This window comes from Protopterus annectens, chromosome 14.part0 (genome assembly GCF_019279795.1).
Source record: "Protopterus annectens isolate FY-2018-M chromosome 14.part0, PAN1.0, whole genome shotgun sequence".
Taxonomy (NCBI): domain Eukaryota; kingdom Metazoa; phylum Chordata; order Ceratodontiformes; family Protopteridae; genus Protopterus; species Protopterus annectens.
This window is the reverse complement of record NC_056748.1, coordinates 1,080,558,630-1,080,571,643: the sequence shown is the minus strand read 5'-3', so window position 1 is coordinate 1,080,571,643 and position 13,014 is coordinate 1,080,558,630. Positions and strand designations below refer to the sequence as shown.

At 43.7% G+C, this 13,014-nt stretch overlaps 1 protein-coding gene across 1 annotated transcript in view; it reads left to right on the top strand.

Moving 5' to 3' along the window:
- The window catches only part of CFAP46 (cilia and flagella associated protein 46), a 3,596,153-nt gene that overhangs the window by 2,399,594 nt on the left and 1,183,545 nt on the right, over positions 1-13,014 (top strand). The gene's annotated exons all lie outside the window — the stretch shown is intronic.

The following is a 13,014-nucleotide window of genomic DNA, read 5'->3' as shown; positions in this document are numbered from 1 at the left end:
AATAATAGTGAGACAGCCTTTGGACTATCTGTAAGAGAAACCGTATAAAATAAATAAAAATAATAGTGAGAGAGCCCTTTGGACATTCGGTAAGAGAAACCGTATAAAATAAATAAAAATAATAGTGAAACAGCCTTTGGACTATCTATAAGAGAAAACGTATAAAATAAATAAAAATAATAGTGAGACAGCCTTTGGACTATCTGTAAGAGAAAACGTATAAAATAAATAAAAATAATAGTGAGACAGCCCTTTGGACTATCTGTAAGAGAAAAAGTATAAAATAAATAAAAATAATAGTGAGACAGCCCTTTGGACTATCTGTAAGAGAAAAAGTATAAAATAAATAAAAATAATAGTGAGACAGCCCTTTGGACTATCTGTAAGAGAAACCGTATAAAATAAATAAAAATAATAGTGAGACATTAACAAAACAGCATTGGAATTATGAAACCAGGTTTCTAACAACATTAATGCAGAGGAAGCTTTAAAGGCCTTAAAAAACTAAGCCAAGACAACACCCTTTTAAAGAAAATGCATTTGAGTGTTTCAGAGGTGATATTTACCACAGAACTGATGCCAGCTGCCCACAGATATTTAGGGAATGATAAAGAAAACACATCAGTTGAAAGAAGTATGCATTATCCTGCAAATATGTAAATAGTCTTGTGCAATATAAGTAGTTCCAGAGTACTGTATTAGATTTCCAAATAGACTTACGTTTTCTCCAAGTTATATTGTGAGTTGTCTTAAACTTGTTACATTTCCTAGGGCTGACATAGTGGCACAGTGGCTAAAGGTATCACCTAAACGCAAGAGGTTCCCCAGTTCAGTTCTCCTTTGGGGTGCCTTCTGTGCAGAGTCTGCATGAACTCCCTGTGTTCACATGGGTGTCTGCCAGGTGATCTGGGTTCCTCCTATTTTCCAAAGACATGCAGTAGGTGGATTGGGCACTCTAAATTGGACATAGGTATGAGTGTGAGTGTGTGGTGTGAAAGAACTACTGTCGCAGGGCTAGCCACCTGGCAGTGTTAAACCTTGGTTCTAGATGATTGTCACTGTTGAAGTGACACCCCAACCCCATGTGCAAAAATGAGAAAAAAAGAGTTGTGGATGGATGGATTATATTTGCAATATTGTTATTTCAGCTGCAGATGGCATTAGAGTGAAAAGTCATAAAGAAGTGCCTTAAGTAAGGACCTTCCCTATATTTTATCTGTTCGATTAGGTACTTCCTTGATTAGTGTATGAAACATTCACTGTTGTTGGTATCTCTTGCCTTAGAATGAGTGCAACTGCCCCCTTTCACCTTATTTTAGGAATACTACGGTATCTCAGGAGTGCCTTCTATACCAGGCGTTCTTCCTACTGGAGCCCGTTTATTTATTTTTTACTCTCCTGCTATACCCCAGCCACTCACCTGTTTGCCTCTCAGTTGTAAGGCCCAGTGAGTTAGTACTGATTTTTGGCAGCTGCTTCTCCCATCTGCTACGTATATCTCACTCCTAACTCCTTGTCTACTTTCTCCCGTCTAGGCTGATCGCAATCTATCTACTTTAGCACCCTTATGCTTATATTAGATACATAGTGCTTTTTCTGTCACTCACTGATACTATCTTCTCTTTGTTTATTTATTTAATTTTATTTTACATTTGTTTACCGGGAAAGTCCGACTGGACACAGGTCCATTTTTAGCGAAGGCCCGGGGAGAAAAGCTCCAGATTACAATACATTACATGAGAGTAAAAAGAAGCAGAACATACATACATATGGCATATATACATGTCAGGACAACATGCTAGTGATTAACAAACATACATATAGCATATATACACACAGCAGGACATCATGCTAGTGATTAACATTTCTTACAGTAGACAATCAGAGGTATGTTTTTTTTTTCTTTTGCAGTTATAAGTTTTGTAAGGTAAATGTACATGGGTTTGGAAGCTTCCAGGTGAGAAACTGTTTATACATAGCTGTACCCTGACAAATTTTCTTGCTATGGATTAGCCTGGTGAGTGGCATGAGCATAGCCAGTTACTTAGTGGGTTTTCAGGAGTTTTTTGAATTGACTAAAGGAGGTGGTAGAAGTTATTTGGCTTGGTATTGTGTTCCAGGTTTTGGCAATGGTGTTGGCAAAGAGGAACTTACCAGCTTCGTTTTTGTGTTTGATGACAGTTATGAGGTTCTGGTTACTAGATCTTAAGGATCTAGAGGGAATGTGGGGCTGAATTATGTGCTGAAGTGCTGGGTTTATCTCAGGAAGGTAGTACAGTTTGTGTGCTATAGAGAGTTGATTGACTCGAAGTATATGAGGCAACTCAAGCCAGTTGAGTTGCTTAAGGGATAGACAGGGGTGTGACCTATATGAGGCTTCAGTATCAAACTTGGTAGTCTTGTTGTACCAAGATTCCATTTTATTTAGATCAGTTTGGCGGAGATTGGTCAAGATGGGAGAGGCATAGAGGAGGGCGGATAGAAGATGAGTCCTTGCGATGGTTACTTTGGTGCGGTGTGTCATAAACTGTTTGTTCCTGTAGAGGAGACCAAGTTTTTTATTAACTTTCTTAATGGTTTGTGCTATGTGGATGTTCTCTGTTTTATCATGTTAATACTTCCAACCTTTTTGCAGTTAGCTATGAACACTGCTACTGCAATTGCTGTGTCCTAGTCTAATAAGACATTTTACTTACCTTTTGCTAGTCCTAACTGAGTGTTTTCCTGCAGGGCTTAGTTTCATCCCACTCCACTTTGCCTCTCTGTACTTGGCTTCATTCTCCACCCTCCTCACATTCCCACCCACCACTGAAATCACTTCCTTTATACTGTGCCTTCCCCTCCCAATCCAAATTCCATCCTATCACAAGACCCCTTACTCCCACCTGCAGCAAAGATAACCACTCACAGGCTCTCTGTCCTGTCGACCACAGAACATACAACTGCCTCATGTGTTCTTCATGCTCAGTATACCTCTGATTGACTGCCTCATGTGTTCTTCATGCTCTGTATACCTCTGACTGCCTTCAGATACCATCGACATACATCTGCCTCATGTGTTCTTCATGCTTCGTATACCTCTGACTGACTTCAGATACCATCAAAATACATCTGCCTCATGTGTTCTTCATGCTCCTTATACCTCTGACTTCAGATACCATCGACATACATCTGCCTCATGTGTTCTTCATGCTCAGTATACCTCTGACTGACTTCAGATACCATCGACTTACATCTGCCTCATGTGTTCTTCATGCTCCGTATACCTCTGACTGACTTCAGATACCATTGACATACATCTGCCTCATGTGTTCTTCATGCTCCGTATACCTCTGACTGACTGTCTCATGTGTTCTTCATGCTCCGTATAACTCTGACTGACTGCCTCATGTGTTCTTCATGCTCCGTATAACTCTGACTGACTGCCTCATGTGTTCTTCATGCTCCGTATAACTCTGACTGACTGCCTCATGTGTTCTTCATGCTCCATATAACTCTGACTGACTGCCTCATGTGTTCTTCATGCTCCGTATACCTCTGACTGACTTCAGATACCATCGATATTTCTCAGTTTCCTTTCTCCTCTTTACGTAATTAGAATTAACTATCACACTCCTCCAGTTACTTCTGTTCATTAACTCCACCCTGCCTCACCTCACTTCATTCTGCATACTACAGTTCAATTTTTCTCTCTTCTCTGTAACACCAGAATTTCAAATGTTTCTCGAGGCATCATGTCCCTTTCTGCTGCGGCTAGCATCCTACCATACTTCCCCCTGCATACACATCTCCTACTGCAGTTTACACAGTGCACTGTGAAATCAGGAGTAGCGATCTCCCTGCCTTTTTAATCGCACCTTTTCTTTACTTTAAACACAAAATACTTCACTACCACCACTCTACTCAAAAAATAAAACTCATACAGGCCCGCTCTAAATCAATACCCTACATTTCAAAAATCTGATGGTGTGGTGATGTCCACCCCCATCTCAGGCCATGACAACTCAGCAGTTAGTCTAAATAACAAAGAATCATACTTACAAAATTGTGAATTAACTAGTCCTTCTTCACCTACTACTTCAGCCTGTACCTCTTCCCAGCTGTACTATGCTATCCTTAAACATCCACCTCTCCATACAAATAAAACTAGCCCATCAAACCCCTCACCCCATCAAACCTTATTAAACCCCTCACCCCATCAGTCTCCCACTTGTCTTCCAAAAAAAATGAATTGTCCGTCTCAGCCTCCATAGCATTTGTAACAAAATTACACAACTACATGTTTGGCTATCACAATATAACTCTGACATTCTTGCCATTACAGAAACCTGGCTTAAGCCTAACATTAAAGATTCTGAACTACTTCCTCCTGGCTACAGTATTATCATAGCTGATAGGCCTCAAAAAAAAAGCAGGAGGGGTAGCCTTAATTTATCCAAGTTCATACAGTTTATTTCCCAGTTTACACAACATCCCAAAATGCCAAAATACTAGTATCATTGCTAAATCTTGACAATAAAAACAGATGTGTTGTGTTACAGTCGGGTCTATATTAGATGATCGAACTTACAAAAGTTCGACTGTCATATGGTCGACACCGTATGATCTAATTTTTGAAAGTTCGAACTCTGAAGAGCGCTGAATGGGAAGATTTCCCTTTTCTGCACTGTAGTGCGATCTCAGAGTTGGTATATTTAAAGAGCGGGAGGTGCAGGGGGGCTTGAACACTGCTTAAAATGTTCAGGTAGGTTATTTGTGTAGTTTATTTTTTTAGTAGATGTTTGCCCTTTTAAAAGTTCGATCATATGGTGTCGGCCATATGGCAGTCAAACTTTTGAAAGTTCGATTATCTAATATAAACCCATTACAGTCTATATCCCACCAGGAAGTAATATAATAACTTTAGAAGAAATCCTCTCCTGGGCAACTAATAATATATCTTTAAAAAAAATCATACTAATCGATGTAAATATTGACTGGCAAAACCTTACATTAGACTTTCTCTCAGCTAGTATAAGACTTTATGTTTAGACACAACTTACCAAAGCCCACCCTAGATTTCATAATACCAAAAATAAAGGTGTAATTATAGATTGGATACTGGTCTCTGACTCTTGTAAATTTACAACCTCGTGAACCTATCCAAACTCAGTGATCACCTTCCAGGTTACACCCACCAGTCTAAAACTCACCATCTTAAATCAACCCCAAACCTTTCTGAATTCACTATAGACTCCTTCATTAATACATTGAAAGCCATTAATTGGTCTGCTCTAAAAACTCTTCCACTCAACAAGGTAGTCAGCACATTTAATACCTTATTGTTAAATACTTCAAACAGCCACATCCCACTCCGCAAAAAATTAACCCCACACCATGGCTCCCTACACAGACAAATAGCACAATGTCTAACAGAGACAAAGCTTGGAAAGAATGGCTTAAACTTAAAACTCCCTGTAATCTGCAACTTTATAGTGAATTGCACAATCTGAATAAAAAGCAAATTAAGCTAGGTAAAGAAAAATGCTATAGCCATCTACTTCTTCAACATAAAAATTACCTCAAAAATTTCTAGACATCAGTACATAACCTTTTACAGCCATGGTCAGAAAAGGCATCCAACCCTTCTCATAATAGCACTCCACTAGAAATTGCAACCTTATTCAATAATCACTTTATAGAAAGTATTACCTCCCTAACTAAAAACTCTTCACCCCCATCCAGTGTTTCTGCCATCCCTACAATAACACCCAATCCTGTTTAAACCAAAACCAGCATTCTCCATACAGCACATACGCTACCACTTCCCCTCCAGCATTCCCACCTGAACCAAATTTACCCTCTATATCCACTGCTATCAACTTCCTCTTAGGACCTGCCTCCACGTCAGTGATAAAAAACCTCTACTTAAACTCAAACTTCACTCCACTGCAGCTGACAGCCCCAACCAAATGCTTCTCCATCTTCAAACAGCTACTAAAAGACTATTTAAATAAAACCTGTCTCTGTTCCTGCGCTACCTCAGACCGAAATAGTCCCTACCTCCTTCCACCACCAGTATACTTTGAGTATGTTCAGAGAGGAGGAATTAGTAAAATCTGTTTCTTAGCTAAAGATCAAATATATTTTTGCCTAGGCTATATTATCTAGTCATCTCTGTTCTGCTTACGCACCTGTAATTTCATTTGTGTGAACTGCGACTTGGAAATACTTCATCGACTGACATTGTTCTTTTCCAGCTTGTTCTAGCTGTACAAATATTTGTACTATGTGTAGGCTCACACTGTATGAACTGAAGCTGAAACTTTACGTACTTTATATGTTGCAGTAAGGAGCACTCTAACATGTGGGATACAAGCCAGGAATCATCTGATTGGAATCCTTACAGTTAGAGGTTTCAAGCTTGTCCCCAAGTTCCATGTTTTTTTCTTATTGATGATATCTCCTGGAAGGCTGATTGCCGAGGCGCTAGAGTTTTCGTATTTTTATTAAAGAAAGGACGTCATCTCTGGCTGTGTTGTTTTATCTTTCTACCTTTTGGTGGTTTTGGATTTGTCCCCGGGTTCAGTTCTACCTTCTGTGCTTTGGAGGTTTTGGATTTGTCCCCAGGTTCAGTTCTACCTTCTGTGCTTTGGAGGTTTTGAATTTGTCCCCGGGTTCAGTTCTACCTTTTGTGCTTGGTGGTTTTGGATTTCTCCCCAGGTTCAGTTCTACCTTTTGTGCTTGGTGGTTTTGGATTTGACCCCAGGTTCAGTTCTACCTTTTGTGCTTTGGTGGTTTTGGATTTGTCCCTGGGTTCAGTTCTGCCTTTTGTGCTTGGTGGTTTTGGATTTGTCCCCGGGTTCAGTTCTACCTTTTGTGCTTGGTGGTTTTGGATTTGTCCCTGGGTTCAGTTCTACCTTTTGTGCTTTGGTGGTTTTGGATTTGTCCCCGGGTTCAGTTCTACCTTTTGTGCTTTGTTGGTTTTGGATTTGTCCCCGGGTTCAGTTCTACCTTTTGTGCTTGGTGGTTTTGGATTTGTCCCCAGGTTCAGTTCTACCTTTTGTGCTTTTGGTGGTTTTGGATTTGTCTCCGGGTTCAGTTCTACTTTTTGTACTTGGTGGTTTTGGATTTGTCCACGGGTTCAGTCTGGCAAATGTCTGTCATGACAAAGTCCAGACACACTGTGTGATCCCAGGAGTGCTTCTAGCCTAATGGAACCATGCTTAACTACAAACCTCTGAGTAGCCTAATGTGAAATTGTTCAATCTCACCGTTTGTTCTTACACACGGGTTCGGAACCGATCCTCGGCTCCGAGTCGGCCGCATCACCAGCTCCGCATCTTTGAGAAAGCTCGAGGCACAGTAATATCCCATGATCCTCAGGTGCTAACCCTCAGATCTAGTTTGCCGCTAGCAGCAGATCGCATATGAGAGGCTCGGGCCAGTATATTTTTCTATATTTTTTCTATATCTTTTCATTTAGTAGACTTATAGTTAATTCTTAGTGTTTAAAATAAGTAATATAGTATAGGAGTGTTATTTGAGAGTGTATTTAGGTAGATTAGATAGTTTAATTTTTACTAGTTAAGGCCTGCATTTTTTTCTGTCAGGATTGACAGTATTTTACATAATTCTTTGTAAATTTTTGCCTTAACTCTTCTTATATATATATATATATATATATATATATATATATATATATATATTATAGTGTGCTGTGTTTTGGATTTTCTATAATATAATAGGTTAGAAATAAACTGTTGGTTTATTATAATTATTATTATTATTATAGACTTTTAAATTTTTACACATAGATTTATATAGTGTGTTTCTTTAAGTGTGCTGTGTTTTTGGACATATACTATATATTCAAAATGTCAGAGAAAGCCAAATCAGGCTTTAAGAGATGTCAGTGCGGACAGAAGATGTCCATTACTGATAACCACTCATCCTGCATCTACTGTCTTGACCCTCTCCACTTGCAGGAAGACTGTTCCATTTGTCATTCCTTTAGTGGGAGGGTCATGCTGGAAAGACGCAGGAAGTTGGTTGACAGAGGGTTGCTTAAACCCGAATTTCAAGAGGCCCTGGACAAGGCTGAACAAGTATCCAAGTCTTCGAAGGGGTCGAAGTCTTCAAGAGTGTCGGAGCCCAAGTCATCGGCTCCGAGCACCTCTTTCCTGATTCGGACGCCGGCTCCTATGACCTCCGTGCCAGGCGTCGAGCGTTTATCTCTGATCGAGACTCAGGTCTTGGAGCCGGTGTCAGAGGTACCACCGCCTTCTATCCTTCGCTTGGTGACTGCTTCGGCCCCTTCGACCCATTCTTCGAGGCCGATTTCTGACTCTGATGTGGACCGAGTGGTACAGAAGCTTATGGAGAACTCGGCTCTGTCCAAACTAATCGAGGTTTCGTCCCAGCTGGTTTCGAAACTCGAGACTATTCCTGTCCCCTCGACACTTCCTCCTCTGAGACCTGTCGAGTCATCGGAGCTAGGAATCGAAGAACTGATGATCGTAGAGCCTTCGGTGCCGAAGCCTCCAGTAGTGCTATCAGCCCCGTTGACCTCGACTCCTTCGGAACCAGCCGGAGAGTCTCGGAGCTGAAGATCTCTCCTAGGTTCCAGGGGGGGGGACAGTCGAACCGAGATGTCGGTTCCGACTCTTCCCCTCGGTGCCTCGGCTCAAATCAGTTCGGATCCGTCCTCGGTGTCGGAGCCCGTGGTCCTGATTCCGGAGAAACGACCACCTTCTTCGGATCCTCGGATCGGGGCACCGGTGCCTTTGACATCATGAGGAAGGTCTTGTCTGATCAGACGCATACATCATCAATATCTTCTTCTCCTTCCCCAAAAGGTCCGCGTTCTGCTTCTGTGCCTTCGTCCCCTACCAAGCGTCGAGACCCAATGCCTCAGACAGCCCCACCGGGCGACCCTGGTTCCTCGGATGCATCCCCAGAAGCCCCCGCTGAGGATGTTCCGAGGAAACGATTGTGCAAGAGGAGGCACATTGATTCCCCCCAGGAATCTCTCACATCTGATACCGATTTAGATGAAGCAGAAGGGTCCCCACTGACCCCCTCTGAAGATGTCTCGTTTGCGGACATTTTGGAAATCCTGAAACAGAGGGGAGACTGGCAAACCCTTACCACTTCTGTGGATGAATCGGTCTTGTTGAAGGCATTTGGCGCTCAACCTTCTACCTCCTGGGTGACCCCGCCATATGACGAACTCATGGATCTAATAGCCCGGAGGGCTTGGGAAACGCCCGATACAGTGGAACCAGTCCCCCGTAAGCCAAACAAATACATGAAGGCCCCCCCAGGACAAATCTTACCTTACAAAAGGAGTTCCCGTGGATACTATGGTGGTGGCGGCGGCGGCCACTAAGAAGGAGATGTCTGAATCATCTTCCTCTGTCCATCACCCTAATAAGGATTCTAGGATGATGGACAGGTATGGGAAGCGCATATTTAGTTCTGCGACTTTTTCCATCCGATCGCTCAACTACCTTACGCATTTCATGCGTTTACAGAGAGATCTCATTAAGGAACTGGGGATACTCTCCAGGGAAACACAGATGCTGCTGTCACCGAGAAAGTGACAGCGCAACTTAACACCCTAAATTCCATAGTGAACTCGTACATGAGGCTGATTTCATACGCAGCCGAAGGGTCGAGTAGAGCGGCAGCTTCAGCGATCGCCCTAAGGAGGCAATCCTGGTTGCGCTTATGCTCCTTTGCGGAAGCCTTCAAGTCTTCCTTTGCCAACGCCCCCTTTGATGGTGCCTCCTTGTTTGGGCCCAAAGTAAAGGAGACTCTCACGAGGTGTGAACAAGAAGGGAAGACCCTGTCTGCCGTAGGGTCCATTTTTCCGCCCCATCTAAAGGGCAACGAGGCGGAAAAATGTGGTTCCGAAAGACTCAGGGATCCTTTCAGCCCACCCAAAGTGAGGCCCCCTCCAGAGGCAGAGGAGGGGGAAGAAATGGAAGATGCCGCCCAGCCGGCAGAGGGGGTCCGCAAAATCAGGCGACAGAGATACTTTCTCTGGGAAGCCCTTCCAGCACTCCTGAGTGCAGGCCCGACTGTCCTACTCTGGAGGCAGTCGGGGGTCGCTTGGCTTTATACCCAGAGGCCTGGCTAAATCTTACATCAGATTCCTGGATAAAAAGCATAGTTACCAGAGGCAACAACATTCCATTCATCAGAATACCACCCAACCCCAAAAAGCTCCCAGGTGTTCCACCCAGTCTGCGAGACCAGGCAACCGTAGAGATAAGAAGGTTGCTCGAAAACAGAGTCATCCAACCAGTCCCGGTGGACCAAATAGGATCCGGAACTTACTCAAGGTTCTTTTTAGTTCCAAAGAAAATAGGGGACTGGAGGCCAATTTTGGACCTCAGCAAATTAAATGCCTTCGTGAAAAAGGAAAAGTTCCGGATGGTCACGCTACAGTCAATCCTTCCTTTTCTACAGGAGGGCGACTGGATGTGCTCTATAGATCTCAAAAACGCATACTACCATATCAAGATGGCCAGGGCGTCCAGAGATCATCTGCGCTTCTGGCTGGGAGCCAGTCATTTCCAGTTTCGCGCTCTGCCCTTTGGTCTCACCTCAGCCCCCAGGGTGTTCACCAAATGCATGGCAGTAGTAGTGTCTCACTTGAGATGAAGGGAATTCTGGGTGTTTCCTTATCTAGACGACTGGCTCCTATCCACCACCACCGAGTATCGTCTTCTGCAAGCCAGGGATTACACCATCAGCCTCTGCTCCTCGCTAGGCATAACGGTAAATTTTGGAAAGTCTGTCTTATCGCCGTCACAGCGTATCTTATTTATAGGAGCACAGCTAGACACTTCCCTGACTCAAGTTACTCTCCCCCCACAGACCTCAGACATCAAATCTTGGTCCTTCTCCAAAGCAACAGAGTCCCTGCGTGACAAATATTAAGAGTACTAGGCTTGATGGCAGCCTCCCTTATCGTAGTTCCCTTAGGCAGGATGCATATGAGGATTCTTCAATGGATGCTATTCGCCCAGTGGTCTTATCGACAGCTTCCACTATCTCACGAAATCTTGATCACGAACTCTTGCAAAAAGGATCTCTTGTGGTGGATACACAGTCAAGAACTAACACTAGGACGACCATTTGTGTTACCCAGTCTGGTAGCAACTCTAACCACAGACGCTTCCCTGATAGGGTGGGGGGGATTTTTTCAGGGACAAACAGTCCAAGGTCAATGGTCCAACTTGGAGTACAACCTGCACATCAGTGTCCTAGAGCTGAGGGCAGTGTTTCTAGCGTTGCAACACTTTTACAAGTCCTTACCTCAGGGAACAGTGACAGTTCAGACAGACAACATGTCAGTAGTCTGGTACATAAACAAGCAAGGGGGAACCAGATCTTACCCGTTATGCAGAGAGGCCCTCAGAATTTGGCAATGGGCAAAGTCCACTGGACGCTTTCTGATAGCAACGCACATCCCGGGGTCTTCCAATGTAATCACGGACAGGCTGAGCAGAGCCACCCTGTTCCCTCACGAGTGGTCCCTCCAACCTCAAGTGGCGGAAGAGATCTTCCACAGATGGGGCCAGCCTTGCTGCGACCTGTTTGCATCCCCATTGAATGCCAAATGTAGAAGCTACTTTGCCCTGTTACCCCCACTGGGGGGGGTGTCCCCAGGGACGCACTGGTACACGATTGGCCCCCGGGTCTCCTTTACACTTTTCCTCCTGTTCCACTAATTCCCAGGTTCTTGCAGAAAGCCAAATGTCTGGAGAGGACCATAATACTGATAGCCCCATTCTGGCCTCGACAAATCTGGTTTCCCTTCCTTCAATCTCATCAAGTGGAGGAACCATGGATTCTGGACCTGGAGCCAGACCTGTTGACACATTTGTCGGGAGTTCCTCACACCTTCCTCAAGTCCCTCAAACTGACAGCTTGGCTGCTCCGCTTCCCATCTTAGCCAGGTCAGAGTTACTATCCCCTGCACTACAACAAATTATTGTATCTTCTCACAAACCATCTACAAGGAAATTGTACGACAGCAAATAGAACCGTTTTGCGCACTGGGCCTCCAAACAAGGTATAGATCCATTCGGGGCTCCAGTACACAAGATACTAGATTTCCTTACCACACTTTTTCAAGAAGGTGCATCAACATCCACAATAAGGGTACAACTGGCGGCTATATCCAATTTTCATGTTGGTCGGGGAGATAGTTCTCTTATGTCCCACAGGCTTTGTAAAGCTTTTATGAAAGGTACCTTTCACCTCTGTCCCCCCTTTCATAATCCAGTAGCCCCTTGGAATCTTAATCTCATGCTGTCACAACTCATGTTGTCCCCATTCGAACCAGCAGCCACAACCCCGTTAAAATTTCTTTCATGGAAAACGCTCTTTCTGGTTGCCATCACTTCTGCCAGGAGAGTTTCAGAGTTGCAGGCTCTATCTATCCGACCCCCGTACATGATTTTTCACCCAGATAGAGTAACCTTGCGCACGAATCCGTCCTTCCTTCCGAAGGTTTGTTCGATTCAAAACATCAGTTAATCTATCGAACTACCTACCTTCTTCAAAAACCACTCCAATAAGTTAGAATACACACTGCACAAATTGGACATCCACAGGCAACTGAGATTTTACTTACATAGGACAAAAGAAAACAGAAAGTCAGACCAGCTATTTGTCTCATATGCTGACCAAAGGAAAGGATAGGCAGTAACGAAGGTTACCTTATCCAAATGGCTCTCAGACTGCATAAATTTTGTATATACTGAATCGAAACAGCAACTCCCTTTCAAACCCAGAGCTCATTCGACAAGGGCGATCGCTGCCTCTTCAGCCCATACCGCTCGTTTGCCTTTAGATACCATTTGTGCAGCGGCAACTTGGGCAAAACCACATACTTTTATCGCCCACTATAAACTAGACAAAAACTCCAGGGACAGGGCGACGTTTGGTTCCACTGTACTCAGGAATGTTCTCCCTTGAGTCACCCAGGAAAAAGGAGCTAGGGACGCTACCCGTGTG